Source organism: Pongo pygmaeus, chromosome 1 (assembly GCF_028885625.2).
Source record: "Pongo pygmaeus isolate AG05252 chromosome 1, NHGRI_mPonPyg2-v2.0_pri, whole genome shotgun sequence".
Lineage (NCBI taxonomy): Eukaryota > Metazoa > Chordata > Mammalia > Primates > Hominidae > Pongo > Pongo pygmaeus.
In genome coordinates, this window is record NC_072373.2 from 81,426,221 (window position 1) to 81,447,989 (window position 21,769).

Consider the following 21,769-nt stretch of genomic DNA (forward strand, 5'->3'; position numbering starts at 1 on the left):
ATTGAGGCATAAGCACTGCAGGGAAAGTTAAAGGTTTTGCACCAGAGCTGGTATTCCAAATCTGCTCAGAGGATTGTTTTAATTCAGCTGGAGACTGCTGATGAGCGGTGGAATTAATTTCTAGTTGAGAGAACTCTCTTTGTTTCTCTATGCTCTTTCTTCCAAAAGGAGCTTAACTGTTCCTCCTGATTAATTTCTAACTGTACATATACTGAATAGAATTAAAAACAGGCAGGCATGCCATAGAAAACATCAAATGAGCTACATCCTAAAATAACTGTCTTTGTTTCAAAGACAGAGTATGGGCTGCCTATGCCAATCTCATCTGAGTTCATAATAGGGAGAAGGACGCAATGAAATCTGAACTGGCCCCGGAGGCCATATAGCATTACCATTGCTGGTGGTGGGTCCATGGGCCCCTCTCATGACAGTGAGGGTGACACACTCACTCAGTTTTACTTACAAGAGCTCTGGAGTTTGATGACCCTTCAGTGCTGCCCCAAATTGGGGCTAGATCAAGCTTTTATTCTTCCATATCTACCATTCACTGAATGCAGGCTGACCTGGGAAAGGAACTGTTACCTTGGGCAAGGGGGCCCTCTCCAGCTAGAGACAAGGCCCAGAGACAGACTCAAGTCAGAGTGGCTGGCTCCCAACCTTCCCAACAGTTGAGGAAACAAGGGCTTCAGTCCTTCAGCAGGGCAAGGAGGAATTAATTTGAGTGAAACACTACTGCATCCACTACACCTTCTTTCTACATTTTCTCCCGTGGAAACCACTCAGGTTATTTCTTATCTTTAAATTATATGCAACATTTCTCTCCTTTGTCTCAGGTGCCATATGATGTTAATATTCTGGTTGATACAAGTCATTTTAGACAGACAACATTTTTGGCATTTTATGGACTAAAAATTAGTTGCAAATGGACTTTTCTACCTTTCTGTCAGTTATGTGGAATTAACCAAAGTCTCTCTGAGCTATGTATAATTGTTACATTAGTTAACAATGAACAGTGCAGAAACATACAGGCCTTCAGCAAAATGGCCATTCATTGATGCCAAGCTGCACCAATCTCTTTCATATATTTTCTATCAAATTCCAGAGACATAATGCAGTGGAAATTACTTAACACTGCTGAGACTCAATTTTCTTCATCTGTAAAACGGCTAAAACTTACCTACCTTAAAGAATTCCACAAAAAAAAAGGAAGTACAAACGAAGGCCCAGTAAATAAATGCCCACTATCAGTGTAAGGTGTTAATCATTGTAGCATTGACACCACCACCTTAATTCCACATGTATCAAACAGAATTTTGAAACCCTAGTAACTTAAACCACAGTGACTTCCAGCATATAGTGACAACAGAGCCCACTCAATGTTGAGAACTGTTTTTTTGTGTTTTTGTTTGTTTGTTTGTTTGTTTTGTTTCGTTTGAGTCAAAGTCTTGCTCTGTTGCCCAGGCTGGAGTGCAGTGGCATGATCTTGGCTCACTGCAACCTCCGCCTCCCAAGTTCAAGCTATTCTTGTGCCACAGCCTCCCAAGTAGCTGGGGGTACAGGCATGTCACCACGCCCACCTACTTTTTGTATTTTTTAGTAGAGAACAGGGTTTCACCATGTTGGCCAGGCAGATCTCGAACTCCTGACCTCAAGTAATCTACCCACCTCAGCCTCCTAAAGTGCTGGGATAACTTTATTCCACCTCACCCGGCCTCAATGTTGAGAACTTTCAACAACAGACTCACACTCATTCATGAAGCAACAATTTGTCTGAATTACTTCTCTTAAAAAAAAATTGTTCAAATAAATGTCAAGTTGCTAGTAATAACCAAAAGCTGGATAAATATTAATGCCTATTATCAAGTTTAAAGTGTTTGCTTACCTTTGGGGCTTTCTAAAAGCTGATCAATAAAAATAAACGTTGGGTTTTGATGTATGATCACAGGCAACATCAAGACAGAGATACTCAGCCATTCACAGATCAACACTACACTGGAACACACAGTGTGGAAATAGCACTAGTCAAAGGTGAAGCCCTCCTTGCAAAATAACGTGGCAAGTACATTTTAGAAGCATCTGTAGCTAAGGGAGAGGGGGAGAGCAAGGAAGATGGAGCTCTAGGTCTTTCAAATGCTTTCTTTCTGCAAATCCACTTTTGAATGGCTACAAACAACCATGGAACATTTTGCCGCCTTTGTCCACCATTTCTGTTATGATTGTATTGTTTCTGTATATATTTTCCTCTTTTTTCCATTTTCCAAGCTTAAGCTAATATCTTTAGCCCACTTTAACACTGGTGATTAACTAAGGAATACGGTAAAGGAAATAGGTGTTCTTAATTATTTGTTGGGTATTACTTGTTCTGGATAGGTAGATGAGTAGCTTATCTTCAAGGTCAGCTTTAGTCAAATCATCAATGCTAACAATTGTAATGATTATCACTAATTTTATTAAGCATGTCTTCTGAGCCAGCTACTATTTGATGTATTATACATTCTGTATCTAATTTAACCTTTACAAAACCTTATGAGACTGGTCGTATTATTCCTATTTACACAGGTAAAAATTAGGACTCAGTGAAGATAAGCGTTTTGGCCAAGATCACAGAACTGGCAGGTAGTGAAGGCAGAATCAGTACCCAGGTCTGCCTGAGTCTAAAGCCTTTGCTCTTTATGTGTTCTTCATTTGGCACTTAGTTACTAATATATTGTGAGCACCTGTTGAGTACCACATACTTGGCTGGGCTATGGGGACACCATCATGTGCAAAACAGAGTCCTAGCTTTCATGGATTATTTGATCAAGTAGGAATGCCAATAGGACAAATATATCTATATGTTAAAGGATATAAAGGGGGTGTGTGGAGCGTTATGGAAACTTATAACATGGGTATCTAACCTAGTTTGGGGAATCAATGAAAATGTGAAAGAAACATTTAATTTGAAGTCAGAAGAATGAGTAAGAGATAATCAGATGAAGGAGAATACAGGCATATTGGAGGGAAAGTGATAGCATGTTTGAAGGCCTAAGCCAAAAGACATAGCCCATTGGAAAAAATATCTGGCCCAACAAAACTGGAGCACAAACTGCTTTACTACGGGCAGTTGGGTGAGGGGGGATTTGCTACCAGGGGGCCACAGATGAAGAATGAGAGGTAGTCAAGGACCAAGTCGTGATGTACATGTGGACCAACTGAATGGTATTGAACTTTATAGTGATGTAGGGAAAACATCTAAAGGATTTAGGGACAAGATCAGATTTATGCTTGGAGGAGGGCAAGAGTGGATGTAGGGAGCCATGGTCTGCTTTAGATATTTTATAAAGGCACAGGTAAAAGAGAAGACATTTCTATCAAAGGAATTGGAATCTAAGGAGGGCATGTAACAACTGGTAATGCTTGTTGAGAACTATGTGCCATTCATTCATTTTCAGATATTTATTGAGCACCTACTTTGTGCCTGGCGCTGTTCCAGGTGCTGAGGAGGCACCAGTGACCAAAAATGCTGGTAGTCATAGAGCTTACATTTGAGCACCAGATACTAGGCACTTTAGAGATATTAATTAATTAACCCTCACCATAGCCCTATGATGTGGACTATCACATTATTTCACTTTACAAAGAAACTGAGGTGCAGAGTAGTTAAGAACTGTCCAAGGTTTGCCTGCAGGTCTGTCTGGCCCCATGAATCTTTTGGTGAGATAAATGCAAGGGAAAGGCAAGAGACCTCGAGTGAGGAAAGCCAAAAGCACAGCATCTAATGTGGCTTCAGCGGTGAGAGCAACTCAGGATCCCACAAAGGCTAAATCTACAAGCTTTAATTCCAGTCTTGTAAATGACCCTTTTGAAGCTTTATATGATCTTCTATTTTGTTTTGCAACAAAACCACCATTGCCCTTTAATTACAGTATCTCTGTTGGGTAAAGTCCATTCTCTGTTTCACATGGAAATTAGCTATACTCTCTAGAGACAGCACTCTCAATAGCCAGGTTCCATGGAGCAGGACATGATGAGTCAGTTTGAGATGTTCTGGCAGGGTGATAATGCCTGTAGGTGCTCTACTGATTTTCCTCTCATCCTGCTTCTCCTTCTCCTCCCTGAGTGTTTAATAAAGGAAACTTTGCTTTGCTTTAGTCAAGAACCAGATCCCCTCCTTGCTCTTTCTGGACAGTTATGTCTTCTTAGCTCCTTAGTTCTCAATGCATCTCAGGGACCCGGACCAGGATTAAAAGGCCCTTTTAGCATTGGTTTCTGGAAGAATGTGCTACAAAACACTTCCCTCAAACTTATGGTATAGATGCTGGCAGTGAATTTCAAAATCAGATGTATTTGTAGCCCATAAACAGGCACAATATGGCCAAGAATGGTGTTTCTCCTCCATTCTTCCTGCCCCTTCCCTCCCAGATCTCCTGTCCAGCTGAAGTCAATCGGCATGGTTTTGCTGACATTGTTCAGGCCCTTTAGCCATGTCTTCAGACACCTGTGAGAGGTTTTGTGATGGCTAATTTTATGGGTCAATTTGACTGGACTGTGGAATACCCAGATAATCAGATACTCTAATGAAATATTTTGGGGGGATGTCTGCGAGGGTGTTTGTGGAAGAGATTAGCATTTGGATCAGACTGAGTAAAGAAACCCCACCATCGCCAATGTGGGTGGGCACTGTCCAATCTCTTGAGGGCCCAGAAGAAACAAAAAAGTAGAAGAAGGGTGAATAACACTCCCCCAACCCTTTTGATCTAGGACATTCATCCTCTCCTGCCCTCAGACATCAGAGGTACTAGTTCTCAGGCCTTCAGACTTCAGGATGTACACCATCAGCACCCCTCCCTCTCCCCATTCTCTGGCCTTCAGCCTCAGACTGGGACTTATGCCATCCATTCTCTTGGTTCTCAGGCCTTTGGACTCAGGCTAAATAACACCACCAACCTTCCTGCTTCTCCAGCTTGCAGATCACATTATGGGACTTCTCGGCTCCATATTGCCATAAGCCAATGCCCATAATAAATAGGCATTCTCCTCTTATCTATCTACCTACCTATCTATTAACCTGTCCATCTATCTATCTATGTCTGTCTATCTATCTGCCCTATTTGTTCTGATACTCTGAAGAACCCTGACTAATGCCGGTTTTCAGAGAGAAGATAGGTAAAAACCACTTTCCATTTTGTATATGAGAAATTGAAAAGGGGGAAATAAAAGGACAAGTACTTTCTCCATTACAGTCAAATTAGGCAAGAATTAATTTGCTTCTAATTTATTCCTGAACTAAGTGATAAGCTCCTCAAAGATGCTGTGTTCTCTTCCACTGAAGGATATTTACACATGAGGTTCCCTGTGCTAGGAGCAATGCTCTTCTACAAATCCCATCCAAACTTCCCTTTACCAGCTAACTGCTATCCATCTACCAACTCTCAACCCAAGATGTCCTCAGCCCAGGCTAGGTGGTATCCTCCATGTGTGCTTTCATGGGGTAAGGCTCTTTTCCCCCATAACACTTGCCTCACTTTGTGTTTATGCCTTTGTTTGTGAGATTCTATCATTAATCCAGTGTTTCCCACTAAGTCGTAACAACAGACTGGTTTACCTACTCCTGTTTCCCTGGCACAGTGCCTGATACATAGCACACACTCAAAAATATTTGTTTAATAAGTGAATGAAACCAGATTGCCAAAAGAGGAGTCTCTTTTCAAAAGAGGCCTTGAGTAGTAATAAGAAAAGGCATGAACTGTATAAATCAGGGACAAATGGAAGTCTGCAGTGAGGCCCTGAGGACAGAATGTAAGGATAGGCCTTGAAAGTGACCCAATCACACATTCCCATGATGTTCCCTTGTTTTAACAACCTTTAATATGGTATCCACCAATTCAAGAGGGTTATCAGCTCTCTGCAATTCCACATATGCCTACAGAGGTAAAACTTATTCTACCAACCTCTCGCGTAAAGCAATTTGATTAGTTAACTTGGATCAACAGGTATTTATCATTGATTAGGTATTGAACAGTGATCTAAGTGTAAGCGACTATAGAGAAAGTATTAATAGAATGTGGCCCTTGCTCTCAAGAAGCTCACATTACAGCATATGGGCTTTGAATCCAAGTCTGATTTATTTCTCCCTGGTTGGCTGAGGAGTGAGTGTCAATTCATTGGGAATATAAACTTGAAACTTCTGTTTCTTCCAATGATGGTCACCAACCATGCTATGTTGTTCCTATCTAACTCAGTTAGGGGTCCCTTAACCACTTCATGGCTTAATTTCTTAATTTTTCTAAATATTGTGGTTTTAAGAACTGCCTCCATTTAGTATTTAAAGCTTAGTCCTGTTTATTTATAAATATTTTCTTGGAATTGAATTTAAAGATTATCTCTTCCCTTCACAAACCTCAATGCTGGCTGGAAATGCCTGTGGCTCCAGTGGGTTGGCCAGACATCTACCCTAACAGGGTGAGGTTGCTGCCCACTTGTGGGTTAACTGCACTAGCTCATTGTCTACAGGCCACGTCATGATGTGCAGTCACTGCAACTGACCCCACTGACAAGTCTTGCTCATGCACAGATCTCCTAAGCATTAGTGATCTGCCATGAGACTTGGCTTTCTTATCAATCTGACCTCCAGCTTTATGACCCAACCTTCTGATGGTCATACATACTTGCCTCAGTCCCACCCTGATATGGTTTGGCTCTATGTCCCCGGTCAAATCTCATCTTGTAGCTCCCGTAATTCCCACATGTTGTGGGAGGGATCCAGTGGGAGATAACTGAATCATGAGGACAGTTTCCCCCATGCTGTTCTCATGGTAGTGAATAAGTCTCACAAGATCTGAAGGTTTTATAAGGGGTTTCCACTTTTGCTTCTCTCTCATTCTGTCTTGCTGCCACCATGTAAGAAGTGCATTTTGCCTTCTGCCTTGATTGTGAGGCCTCCCCAGCCATATGGAACTGTAAGTTCATTAAACCTATTTTTCTTCCCAGTCTTGAGTATGTCTTTATAAGCAGCATGAAAATGGACTAATACACACCCCAAAGCCTATCAACATATTTAGGTTCCCCAATCTCATCTGTCTGCCACAGTGATGGCCAGGAGTATGAGCATGTGTAGTACATATCTCCATGCTTCCTTGGAACTGAGAACTTGAAGAACCCATCTTGGCATCCTTCTTGGGCAGACTGTCCCACATACCATCTTTTTTCCAATGCTGTTTTCCTTATTCGTGTGGTACAGCACAGGTCATAGAGTCAGCTTCAAAAGCAGAAACTAGTTGAAGAATGAAATGCCAATAATTTCCCTTCATGCCCAAATCCTCAATCTTTACAATCCTTGGACAGCCTTCTTCACTTGCCTGGGCTTCAGGGAGGGAAGTCTCTCCCATGGACAGGAAGGACAGGGTTTCTCTTAATTCCTTCTGCATCCTAAGGTGACCTCCACTTCTCTGGGCCTATTATATTGGCAAAGGAGGGAACAGGGATTGGTAGGAGAGCCTCTCTAATAAGCCCATTTAGGAAGGGATCTGATAGATCTTTTAACTTAGAATGTTGGACACTTACAGTCTTTTGTCTTCATCTTTGGGCTTTACCTCCCCTTTAGGAACTACAGGAAAAGCTGACTCAATGTCTAGTGACACATTCTGTAAAGGGATAGTAGACAAGGCATGTGGCTCTGAATGAAACAGGTCTGAATGAAACAGCTTATGTCCATTTCAAAGTTTTTATGTCCAGCCTTTCTTCATTCCCATCTGAATCAAGTATAAAATAAACTCCTTTTTTTTCATAATTAATCCTTCCTGCCAACCTGACTCCTTCACCTAGGAAATGAATCTGCTGTCTCAGTATTCTTTACCTCACCCTAAAGATACACCTAAATGTTCTCTGTGGCCGTAAATGCTCATTAAAACTTTTATGCTAAACTAGTTAAGTAAACTTTCTTTATCTTGCCTTCCTTTTACCCCAAACTCTCAAGTCCATCACTAACTTTCTTCACTTCTGCCTTCCTTTTACCCCAAATTCTCAAGTCCATCACTAACTTTCTTCACTTCCAATTCTACTCACCACCCAATTCTTTTCAATTTCACCTTAGATTTTGTTACTATTCTGAAACTTTTCTCTCAAAGATTCTATGGCATAACTACAAAAGTCATTTTTTCCTCATTCTGTAGGAAATTACTGAGAAAAATTGGTATAAATATAAAGGCTAGACGAGTGAAAGGTGGGGTTGAGGTTGGGGATATGTAAACAAATATACTGATGTAAGTAAAGACAGGAATGAGAGCAAACACAGGTAGGGAAGAAACCAGGAAGGTTCAGAGAAGGTGTCTGTATGGCCAGCTGGCCACAAACAATAATCATAGTCAGCAAGTATTTGTGTGTTGGGGCATCAAATTAGCTTATAGAACGAAGAGAAAAACATTTCTCTAAGCCCTCAAGTCCTGTGGTTTTTGTAACTTTGCCCCTGGAGCATATTTGTAAGAGCCAAAGCAGGATGAGAGCCAGAGCCCACTGCTCTGATGACTAATAATTGTCTCACATATTTACAAATATAAAGAAAAAACCATATATCCTTGAATTTTTCCTTCTTGTAGCAGTGGTTGCAAGAACTCCTTGACCAGTGTTTCCCAAAATCTGTTCCTTGATATGTCCCTATTCAGCAAGAGCCATGAGGATGAAGATTTATCTGCTGGAATCTCCAGTGTCTGGACCCAGCACAAAGTAAGTGCTCAGAAATACCTACTGTATGAATAAAGAAATGAATGAATGTTGCATATATAAATACATCTACCAACATTTCTCTGGTAAAGTTTGGAAAAAGCTTGGTTGAGCAAAATTCCTTTGCTGAAGGACTGCTTTGAATCTTTGCATTATGATACAATAGACGGCATTTCTCAAATGCTTTTGTGCATGAGATCATGTTTCTCTACATAGCTTCTGAATGTATACATTTGGAGAAAAATTCCCTAAATAATTGCTGGTAGTGCAGTGCTAGGGCCAATTCCTCCATCTCCAGTTTACCTGCCCTCTCCCTTCATGCAGTGCTCACTTGGATCTGCCAGTCTTTGTGATGTCCCATTCTTCATATGCAAACAAAACACAACACGCACTGTAAGAACAAGAGAGTTTAAATTAACTGCCTATTTAACTGAACCACATCTCTTGGTTTTCCTCCAAATATCTATGTAAAAATGCAGCCCACACAAGAGTACATGTAACGTTTAGAAAGGGATATGGTGTTTACATTATTAGCATTTGTAATAGGTATTTGTGAGTATTGAAAATTTTATAAGGCTGTTGTGAGAACTAAATCAGATTATATATGTTCTAGTACATTATATACCCTTAAAAACCAGGTGTTAAAGCCAAGTAGATCTGCAGGGCATAATGCTGGAAATTATGAATAGCATGAAAGAGAAGAGTTCTAAAAATATGCTGAATTATGGAAAATTATATATCAGTATTTGACAAGACTAGATTCAGCTGATATGACAAATTATGCCTAGATAAAGGTCAATGTAACATCATTACATCATTATTTGGTCAAATGTCAATGAGATAGAACACTCAATTTGCCTTTGTCAAAAGTTAAAGATGGACCACTTGATTTATCTTAAATGTTGGTTAGGAAGGCCAAAATAAAGATAGTGGTAATGACAACTTTCTGTGTAAAAATATTTTTTATCATAAATAGTTGTGCCTTTGACTTTTCTTTAGTCACATTAGTCAAAGGATCTAGGCATTAGAGACAAATGTGACACTTCCTTCAAGGCCTACTAAACTTGTCTCGTTTACTCAACAAATATTTAATTTATTCTACAAATATTTATTTTGAGCATTTACTAGACAAAACAATATGCTAGTTTTTCTGGAGATACAAAGAAGAGTCAGACATGAGTTATTAAAGCTCTCAAGGGTCTTATAAACTAAGAGAATAGCAAAAGCAGGCATAGATTGACAAGATTATGAAGAAATTTATATGTGCCATAACTAATGTGGTGATAAAAAGTTATACAAACTCCTAGTGTAACACATTTTATTGTATTATAACTCTTAATTTACAATTCTGTCTCCCTTTGAAGCATGGATTTTATCTTTTATATATCTGCAGAGACAGACATCATAGGCTTTCAACAAATGTTTAATAAAAGAGTGAATGGTTGAACAAATGAAACTAAAGACTCTGAGATTTAGTTTTCAAAATAGTGCTACTATAGAATCATCTTTCATTTGCATATTTTTTAGGAAATAATTATTTTGTTGAAGCAAAGGACCATGTCATGTCTCACTGTAAACTCTATATAGAACCTGGTTGGCACAGTTAATGCAAAATAAATATTTTCTGAATAAAATGACTTAATTAATCAGAAAAGACACTAACAATGCATAACAGATAAACAACTCCAATGTTTTTGTTTAAACTCACAGACTTCTATGCAAAAAAGAATGTATTTTCATGTATATAAATTTACCTCAATAAACTTAAAAAATAGCTAATACTGTATTGCATACTTGAAATTTGCTAACAGGTACATAGTAAATACTCTAGGAAGGAAGGAAGGAAGGAAGGAAGGAAGGGAGGGAGGGAGGGAGGGAGAGAGGGAGGAAGGGAAGGAAAGAGAGAGAAAGAAGGAAGGAAGGAAGGAAGGAGGGGTGGGAGGAAGGGAAAGAGAGAGAGAGAAAGAAAGAAGGAAGGAAGGAAAGAAAGAGAGAAAGAAAGAAAGAAGGAAGGAAGGAAAGAAAGGAAAGAGAAATAAAGAAGGAAGGAAAGAGAAAGAAAGAAAGAAAGAAGACAGGAAGGAAGGAAAGAAAGGAAAGAGAGAGAGAGAGAAAGAGAGAAAGAGAAAGAAAGAAAGAAAGAGAAAAAAGAAAGAAAGAAAGAAACTATGTGGGTGATGGATATGTTAATTAGCTTAGTTTGAATGTGGTGATCATTTCACAATGTATACATTTATCAAAACTTAAAGTTATATACCTTAAGTATATAAAGTATATACAGTTTTATGTTAATTATGCCTCAATGAAGCTGGGGCATAAAGAAAGTTCATTATGCCACAAAGCAAGAACCCTCGAGATAGGGTGACTGCAGAGTCAGCTGATTTAACAGCATTAGAATCCAATTTCTTTCTCTCTCTATGTGTCCTGCCATTTTGGATGGGTCATTTTGCCCTCAGATTAGTTTTTCTCCTGGTTTCAAGATTCTACAGTAATTCCAGACGTGACATGATCCAGACAAGAAAATTTTTAGAGGAAGAAGCCATTTTCTGTCTGTATCTTTGTTAAAACAAGTTAACTTTTCCTAGCAGGCCCCAACAGACTTTTCTTCATGGTTCAGTGGACAGAATTATCATTTGCCCTGAACCAAAGACACCTAAAGTGAGTAGAACCACTTTGATTGGCTTGGAACATCAGTGTCAACTCCCTCAACCTCCATCCCTGGGCTGGCCCCGGGACCAGCCTTCCCTAGACACATGGCTCTCCAGAGGTGGTTGTTTATACTAACAAAACCAAGTCTGTCAGGAAGTAAGAGCAGAAGAAAAGAATGTTAAAGAGGCACCCAACAGTAATGCTACATGGAATGGATTTTCTAAATACTAAAAAATTAAAAGTGCATTTATGATAAGAATAGAACCTTAGGTGCCAGGACAATTTCTCAAGAGAACTTGGATCCAAGTCAAGTAATTTTTGACACTTCCTCATCACCTCCCTCACAGATGACCCCCTCCTCCCTCACAAATACCAATCCCCCTCCCAATGTTTCACCTTCAAGCTAACCTCTAGTTGCCCGGGATTCCCAAGATGTCTCATTTAGACCTCTACTCCTGCAGCCAGACCTCACTCACATCTTCCAGCCATTACTTCTCCTCCTATCAAAAATTACCTAGAATCCCACTTTTTTTTAGAGCACTATTCTCAGCACTCCAATAGCTTACCTCTTTTTATTTTCTCATTTTCTTTTAAACTGTTTGCAGGAAACCTGGTCATACTATGTGACCAAAGACATGTGCATTTTGACAAGTTCCTATGGAGTAAAACTAACCTCAATTCAGAAATACACTTTATCTCTGAGAATGGGTGTCTATGATCCTGAGACAGGTTGAAGGGGAAATATGAGGGAAGGGAAATTTTCCTAGAGGCCCTCACACAACCATCTCTTCCATCATGGTCTTTCTCTTTCCTGTGCTCTGAATAGTCTGTTCTTCTTGTATCGAGGGCAGATGACGTATTTATAACATTTCTGGCAGCTGGAAAGCTACGGAGGGAGGGTAAAGAAAGAGGAGTTGTGAGACGCAAAAGATATCATTGCCTTAAACGCTACAGCTAAAGCTGTTGAATGGCTTAGCTCCCCCTACAGGATGCCATGTAACATAGCAGCACACACTTGGAAGGTACCATTTTGTTAATCTCCTGGCCCCTCAGTTTCATCCTGTCTTGCTCTATCATAGGAGAATGCACAGTCATGGGCGCCATCTTCAGCCTTCCTACACCAGAAACTTCTTCCTAGCCTTCCTAAACTTCTGCAAATAGACTCAAATATCAGGAAATCAAATGTTTTTCAAAATTAAGGACATGAACTTCAAACATCTGGGAGTGGGAAGTTGAATTGAGAAACTGCTAATGTCTTCTTCCAATTCTAAAGTACTGTCAAAGTCAAATAAAGCATAGAGATGAATCTCTGAAATTAAGCCATTTCGTGGGGAGGAAACAATGGTAATTCAGGCCATACATGCAGACTGTCTTTAGTATGTCCCAATAACAAAGAGGTTAGGGGTTTTATTTTTTTAAAAAGGAAACGTTACATATTGTCCTTTGAAAAAGCTCACTGGCACTGGTAAGGTCTGGGAGAGTTGGCAGGATTTGGTTGGTGACTGAAGGCAGTAGGTAAAACACAAGGGGTTGTTTCAGCAGCTCTTTGACAAATCAGGTTACAGCAGGAAATTTCAGCAACTAGGCTTGCAGAGAATTACATTCTTAGATCAATGTCATGTGCTTGGAATGTTTTCTCCCCCTGGCTTCTCCACCCTGTTTTTGGAATGTTTTCTCCCCCTGGCTTCTCCACCCTGTTTTAGTAGGGTATAACAAGAATGCCCCAATTCATATGATTAGCTTTCACAATCATTGTCCTTCTTGCCACAGTACAAGCTGTTCACATAGTAGGCTCTGGCCTCAGCTCATGTATGACCTATAAATAGCACCTGTGTCACTAGAGGGAAAAACCGCTGAATCAGGGACATGGGTTAGAAGGAGTGTATATCATCTTTTGTCTGAAATACTCCTAACTGATTTTTAAAGAAAAAATCTCAACAAGGGTGTGTGTGTGTTTATGTGTATGTGTGTGTCTGTGCATGTCACACACAGCTTATCAGAAAGAAATCAAGAGCAGGAGTGAATGAGCAAGACAGAAGAGAATGCTTATCTTCAGCCTTCCTACACCAGAAACTTCTTCCTAGCCTTCCTATGTTGTACTATATTGCACTTAGAGAAGTGCACTTAGAGAAGACACAAGCAAAAAAGAGCTGAATTTCTTATTCCAGAAACTTCTATCATCACAATCAGACAAACTCTTCATAATTGGGCACCCCACAGAATTACACCATAGTGCCATCTAGCTCTCACTACCAAAGCTTGACATCCTATTCCCAGCTAGGTTAAGAGGTTTAGGGTTAGTCACTGACCAGCAAAACTAAACTGATTGCCATTATTTGATAATGAAAATAAGCGAAATCCCCCAAAGAGATTTATGTTTGGTAATAATTTATATTCAACTTATGTTATCAACATTCCAAACCAGTTTCTCAATATGAATATTAAGACTTAGATCTTTCTTGTTGAATATAGATTCAATGTTGCTCTGGGTTTTTAATAAACAAATTTCCACAAAGTTTGCACTGATTACTTCCTATCTTCTTTGGAAAGCTGTCAGCTGACAATGCTACCGGCTACAGATCTGATGTCAACAAATCACTGGTCTTGCAAATTTCCAGAGCATTTGCAAAAATCCCTAAAAAGAACAAATGGGAAAATTTCATTTTAATTCACTTACGCTGAATAAGCAGAGTTGTTCACGTAGTATTTGTAGGGAGAAGGAGTGCTGGGGTCATGTAAAATAAAATAATAAACAGGTGTCACGCCTGCAGAAGATCAAAGATTCTTACTGTAGGCATGATCTAGAAGAAAGTCTAAGAACTGTAGTTTGTGGTGCTTGTGAGTTGTAAATTCTTTACTAAAGTATTCAATTATGGGGAATCGTGCCTGCTTCCCACTGCTGGTGCTGGCTGGGATGCGAATACTAAATGCCAAGAAGGAAAGTACATGATGGTTTTACTCTTTCTTCTAATAAACAGTATCATGGTGGAACGATGATACTTTGGCCTTAGAGACTTGAATTCAAACATTGAAACAAAGCACTTTCTAAGTATTTGGGATAATTAACGTCCTTGAGCCTATCAGCATTATTGCAAAAAATAGTGGAGATAATATCTGTAAAATATCTAATATTGTATCTTTTTTATAAATAGTCTTTATTTTGTGTAAATACTATTAAAACATCAAAGAGGAATATAATCATGTGCTGTCATCTTTCCAGATGTCATTAGACAGTGCATATTTGGATCTCTGGTAATCTGGTTATGATGTGAGTCAGTGATTTATGAGGGGCAAAAGTTTTCCTATCACATTACCTATTCTCTGCATCATCTGGCTTACAAAAATAGGAGCAGTGCATCTTTGAGCAGAAATAGATGCCTGAAATAGCTGTGAAACTGTTTGAGAGTCAGTACGAGGTAAATTAACCCAAAATAGAGCTATAGCAGAAAAGAGCCAAAAAGTGTGACTGTATTTAGCTATGGCGATGATGCTCGTGAGTGGGATTTCTTCTGGCTCCAGGGGAGGGAATTTGGTAGGGAGTAAGCAACATCTCTACTGTATCAAGAAGACTGAGTTTCCCCACACAGCCCTTCCATTTACTAGCTGTATGGATAGAAACAAATCTACATTTTCAGAGGCTAATTCCCTTATTTGCAAAATGGGAATTATATCTTTACTACCTCACAAGGATTGTTGTAAAACCAAAAGAGATAAAGTATCTGAAAGTCTTTTGCAAACTATAAAGTGATAGGCAAATATCCTCCATCTGTTCACTTCTTTCCATCTCTACTGATATCACACTGATACAAGGCCCCAATAGCTCTCATCTCAGCCATCTAACAGTGTCAATCCTCCTTACCGAACCCCCTCTTTACACTTGGCCCTCACTGGGAACTATTCTCCAAATGACAGCCAAGATGATCATTTTAAAACATAAATCAAGAGACAGCCAAACACCATGTACCTCTTTCTAGTGGTATTCAACCACTTTATAAAACATTCTTGACGAATTGAACCTGAACATGATCAGCCCTGTCCACTTCCCTATCATAACTGGTTCCTCACTCCTTCACTGACTGGGCTCCAGCCTCCTTGGCCTAACCCAAGGTCACTGAGATTTTTTTCTAATTTTTCTTCTAAAAGTTTTGCAGTTTTCACTCTTATGTTTATGTTTATGATGATCCATATCAAGTTAATTTTTATGCAAGGTATGAGGTAAGATTTGAGGTCTTTTCTGCATATGGATATCAATTGTTTTCAAACCATTTGTTATAAAGATTATCCTTTCTCCATTGAATTGCTTTGGCACTTTTATCAAGAATCAATTGATGAACAATCATCAACTTTTGTTTGTAACATTATTATTGCTCAGAATTTAATTTACTTTATGTCTCATGTTTAAAATAAACACATTTTAGTCTTAGATTTTTCTAATATTAAAAAAATTAGAGATGTTTCAATGCCATCATTTTTATATACTTACACTATAATACTCATATTTACTTATATCCTCTTCTACACAAAGGCTATTGTAAAAGTGTGAATCCTTCCAAGCATTGTATGAAAAGGGGAAAAGTATAGTGACACTATTGCTGTCATAGAACTAATCACAGAACCACAAATGAAATTACATTGGTCAACTTAGGAAGCAATGGCTGTGTGCATTATAAATAATCTAAAAAAGATACAGAAAATCTCTTGGCCATATATATGTGGGTCTATTCCTGGACTCTCTTCTGTTCATTTGATCTATGTCTTTCATATGTGTGTATATACACATTATATACATATTACCGTGGGACCTGACTCCATAAATATCCAAAAACGTTGAAAAAAACATGAAGTTTAGGGACTTAATATTAACAGATTTCAAGTTTTACTATAAATTACAACCCTATCTTGATTACCGAAGCTTTCTAGTAAATCTTGAAATCTCATAATATTAAGATTATGATCATTAAGATCTGATAATGTTACAATTCTATCCCATTGGCTGATTTTAATTCTCTGCACGGCACTTAACAATTTTTTCATTCTTTATTATCTATCTTCTCTGAGTAGAATATAAGCTTCATGGGGGCAGAGGAATTATCTATTGTCTCTTTTTTCCCAATGTAGCTCTAGCTCCTTGAATAATGCCCTTTACATAATATATTTTCAATAAATATTGTTAAATAAATGAATTTATTAGTCTAAGGTGTTATTTTTGTCATGACAGTATTTGTTGTGCATTAAATCTCTCCTTTGCCATTGAGGAATTCTGATTGATCTGTCTTCTACAGTGCCTTCTTACATTAGAGAACTTTTCAATGCCACCACCATTTCCTCTGTACCTAGAAAGATTGAGAACAGCCAAAAAGTAATGGAAGAAGCATTGGCCTGAAATTTAAAAGATCAAAGTGTCCAATTCTGTTCTGCCACTAACTAGGAGTGTGACCTTGGAAAAGTCATTTAACATCTCCAAATCTCTCTTTGTTTTCATCTGTAATTTGAGGGTGACAATTATATACATCATATATGTAGATTATTTCAGTGAGATAATACATGTGCATGGTACATTTCCTGTCATATAATAAGGGACCAATAAATGTTATTGTTATCATGTCATTATTCAGATGGTTAAAACTTAGAGAAGCTTCTTTGGTGTTGTTTTGGGGTAGAATGAAAGCTAGGAAAAAATAAACAAAAGTAAATAAATAATGGAAACTTTTCTTGAGGTAGAAATTAGAAAATTATTAATAACTCTTTGTCTCGGCTTCCCCTGGTATAATTTTGTATCACTTTCTAGTCTGAAATAAAACTTCTTAGCTGACCCTCCCCTTGATACAACCATCTCTCTTCACCAACAAGCCTCCTTTCCAGAAAGTAAGCTCTTGATTTCACCAGCAAGTGTCTTTCATTCCCCAATGTCTTCTGCATCCTACCCAACCTGCCTCTCATACCATTACAGTGGGACCTGGCCCCATAAATGTCAAAGAGAAATATCAAGCCAACAGTTCATTGAAGTACATCAGCCATAGTTCTTTAAAATCAGGCTATGTGAAGTTGGTGGCTTTCCTCATTAATGCCATTATTTTCTAGGAATAAAAGAAAATTGGGAAAGGGAGAAACAAAGACTAGGGGAGCTGAGTGAGGGTACAGCCTGCTCTATGTGTGAGTGTGTTTTTTTGTGTGTGCATTTGAGTATGTGTGAGAGAAAGAGGAAGATAATAAAAATAATAAGGGAAGGCACTTACATCATCAGTGCCCTGTAACTAGAGAGGACACCTGGATCATCTCTTTCTTGAGGGCTACATCAGGGACTCAAGTCTTTCTATGTCTGCTTAGAGTAGGGTTGTAACCCAAAGCAGCAGGATGGGATAGACATGATGACTGGCTAAACCTGTCTGTTCATTGGCTATCTATTCGTTGGCCTCAGCTGGGGACCAGGCATCCATAGTACAGAGTAAGCTGGCCAGATGAAAGGCATTGAGTTACATGGGAACCAGAATGATCTCACCTAGGTTCAAAGACCTATATTGACCTCCACTAATTGAAAGACCTAAATGTCAAATGAGAGTCTTTCCATATTATAGAAAAACTTTGGAACTGTTAGAAGGAATTACAACTCTCACTACTAAGCACTGAGTAGGGTGAGCTCAGTAGAGGCGAGTGGACTTACCTGAACTCCAGAGGAGAGCAGGCAATGTTTGAGAAGAGGTGTGTCTTGGTCCTTGGTATGCAAGTAGCCACTACAATCTCTGCCTGTGATCAGCCTTCCAGGAAGAACAGCGTGTGCTGCAGGGCAGGGGGCATGGTACACCCCACACCAGCACACAGAGGATGGCAGGACACCACTAAGGATCACACTTTAAAATCTAGACAGACTAGACAAGTGATTTTTTTCCTTACAGAGAAGGAATGTTTATTTCTAAGCTGACTCTGCTTCGTTTACTTGCACTTGTCCAACACATTCTCAGCATCCTGAGGAAACAGGAAAGGGGCACCCAAGAAAAAACACAGCACAGAAACTTTAAAAAAAAAAAGTAAGTGTCCCCTCAGGCCACCTTCAGAGATAACTGAAAAGTCGCATCCTTAGAGGACAGACGCTAGGAGAGCACACAATGATTCAGAAATAATACTTGCTAAAACTGACAACGAGAAGCCCCAGAAGAGCACCCCCGTGTTGTAGCACTCTAGTTTGCAAAGCAATTTTAACCATGAGAGCTCAAAGCATGTAGAAAGCTTTCCCTGACTCCTTCCTAGCTCCTACAAAGTAGATGAAAGCAATTATTCCCAATGCACCAGAAGGAAATGTAAAGAAAGCAAGACAAAAGGAAGGATGCTTAGAATCCTTGAGGCTTCTCTCCCCAAGAAGAATCCTACCAACTCCATCCTGCAGGTGCTTGTCCTATTCCTGCTTAAACACACATAAAGACAAAAGTTTGCTACTTCAGGAAGCCTGCTGGATTCTTGGCAATTCTCCTGATAGGATGGTTTCTTGTACTGTGCCAATATCCGTCCCTTGCAACTTCCACAGTCCTGTTCTTTGGAGCAATATAAAATAACTCGACTCCTGCTCTTCTTCATCACAATCCTTCAGATGCGTGGATATGACTATTAGGCCTGCCACAATGCATTGTCATGGAGTCTCTTTATCCTTCTCTTCTAATTAATCTTATTGTGACTGGTCTTTTAACCTTCAACATCTCAATCACCTCCCCTATCCTGGGGCAGCTCAACACAGGGGCATCAGTCTGAGGTAGAAAGGGCCTTCCTGCATCTGACAAGCAACACATCTGAACCTCCTTCTGCGAGGTGAGGAGAAAGGAAGGTCAAACGATGTAAGAAAAGCTATCTCTATGTACTTAGAAAATAGAAAATGAAATGGTTTGACCTTTTCTGTGGCACTGTACAGAGCTAACCCAGACAGAAGCTGCCTTAGATTATTATACAGATAATTGCCATACAATTTAATACTCACCTTTCAAATTTAGAAGTAGATTTTTCTTGTCCCTCTTGCACCTGGTTATGGGGGGGATAAAAATATCCACCCACCCATTCCCTGCACACACACACTATCCTAGTGCTTTGAAGAGCAGGCAGTGGACATACTCCGTCTCTGAGGGCACCCAGCAACTGGCCCCCGAAAACACTCAGAAAAAGAAGCCAGTTTCCCTGGAAGATACCTGACACCCAGAGGGAACAATTGATCTGAAAGCTTTTCAGAGCTTCCAACAAAAGCAAGTGGGGCTTCCCCAAGAGAGAATAGGTTCCCACCTTAGCCCAGTTTTCTGAGTCCCCCTAAGAAGAAAGTATACTTAATTTAGCTAAGAAGCTAATTACAGTTAAATGACCTTTCTTAAGGTTGCTTCATGCAAGAAGTCCTCAAAAACCATAAAACTGGCAATTCCATATAATCAAGAAAACATTCATGGCTCCACCCACATTTATCATAATTTTTAATCTACTTCTCCAACACTCATTTTGACCATCTCTGTTGTTTTTCTATAAATCGGTTTAGAGGGGGTATGAATCTGTTTTCAGCAAATACTTACTCCTCTTCTCCCCTCCGTCCCGTGCGCTTCCCCCTCTTCAGTGCTTCTGTTCAGGTTTTGGGCAATTGAGCGTTAAGTCTTGTGCTTTTCATCATGGTGACCCCCTTCTACATTTTGTCACGCTGTCTTCTACATTTGACCTATGACCTGTTATTTTATGTGGATTAGGGATAAAGGACCCAAATCAAAGAATGGCAATGTAGTTACATCAACAAGCACCAAGAACAGGACTAGTAATAGACAGACTACTAAAGAAAAACTTCTTTAGCAAAAGTGTCTAAGTCGGTTGCTTAGAACTCTAAGTACATTTTCCCCTGGTCACCATGTTATGTACAGCATTGAGAGGGAATTGAAATAATGCAATTAGTGCCCTATTTTGAGTAACATAGGCCTCGTGAACTGGTCTGAATAACTAACTAGTCATCATTTATAAAAATAGGTCATGGGAAGATACCCTCCTTCTCTTGTTCATCATTACCATTTCTCCTGGTTCCTCCAATAGCAGGCATAGATGAGTTTTAATTGTTTTTGTGGAACAAAGGAATACATGAATAAATGCACTTATTTATTCATCAAGTATTTATAAAACACCTACCATAGTTAGGTGCTATGTTAGGTGCTAAGGATCTAGATATAGTCCTTATCCTTAAGGAGCTCACAGTTCAGTGGGGGAAAGAGACAGGTAAACAAATAATTACAGCATCGTGTGATGGTGCATTAAATGGTGGTAAAAAGCATAAACATGGATGAGATCCCAAGCGAGAGTGAGTGGAGTGAGAAAAATACAGAAGAAAAGACCCTATGGAATATAACATTAAAGGGGCTGATGGGGGAAAAGGAGTCTTCCAAGAAAAATGGAAAGAAGGTGCAAGAGAAGACATAAGGGAGAATGGTGTCACAGAAGCCAAATAAGGAGAGCACTCCAAGGAGGGAGTGGTAATACCACCTCATCTACTTAGTCATCTAGTAGTGATTAAGTGACTACTTAGTCACTTCTTTTTGTAATGAATATTGCCAGCCCAGACCTCCCCCTTGAATTCAGAGACTCCACCTGCTGCTCCTACATCTCCACATGGCCATCTGATAGGCAACTAGAATGACAATCAACAGGTAGAAAAAACATTTGGACAAGTACAAGGGAATAGATGTGTAAACCCTTACTCATAGCAGCTATAACAAAAACCTCAGGCATGCAGGATGTCAGAAAGGCTTCTTGGGGAAGATGAGATACATTTGCTCAGGGAAGTTATAAATGATGAAAGGAGAGGAGAGGCTGCAACTTGGGAAAGAACAGTGATAGGATTGAACCCTTGAATGTGTCTGTCCATTAACCAAGACTTGACCAGTCAAATGATACTTAAATTATTTAAGGGAAGGCTCCAAGTGGGCAAACATTTGAGTACTAGTCATCCAAAAATCTTCCCCTAAATTAGATAGACTTATACTCAGTTGAAAGATCATTTCATCAAGCATGAAGACATCAGCTATCAGAACAAGCTACTTAGGACAATTAAGAACAATTTTATTCCTCCTCAAACCACCTATTTTTATCTGTGAGGATAAAATCTAAAGAAGCTTTAAGAATCCCCCACTTCCCATGCACTGTCACATGGGATAACCTGGAAACCAACAAAAACACCACTTAACCAGATGGTTCTTCCTACAGCGGGTCAGAGTCTATATTCTTTAATTGAGAAAATTAAGGTACAGGAGGTGCTGCTGACATTTCAAGCAGTAAGCATCCCACTTCTTTGTAAAGGCACTTAATAGGTAAGGAATTAAAAAAGGAGTGAATCTCAACAGAACTTCCTCTCAGTAGATGTTCAGCAAATCCTTTCCAATATGAGGGACTCCAATGTTAACTTCTTTATTTGCTTTGGTTAAAA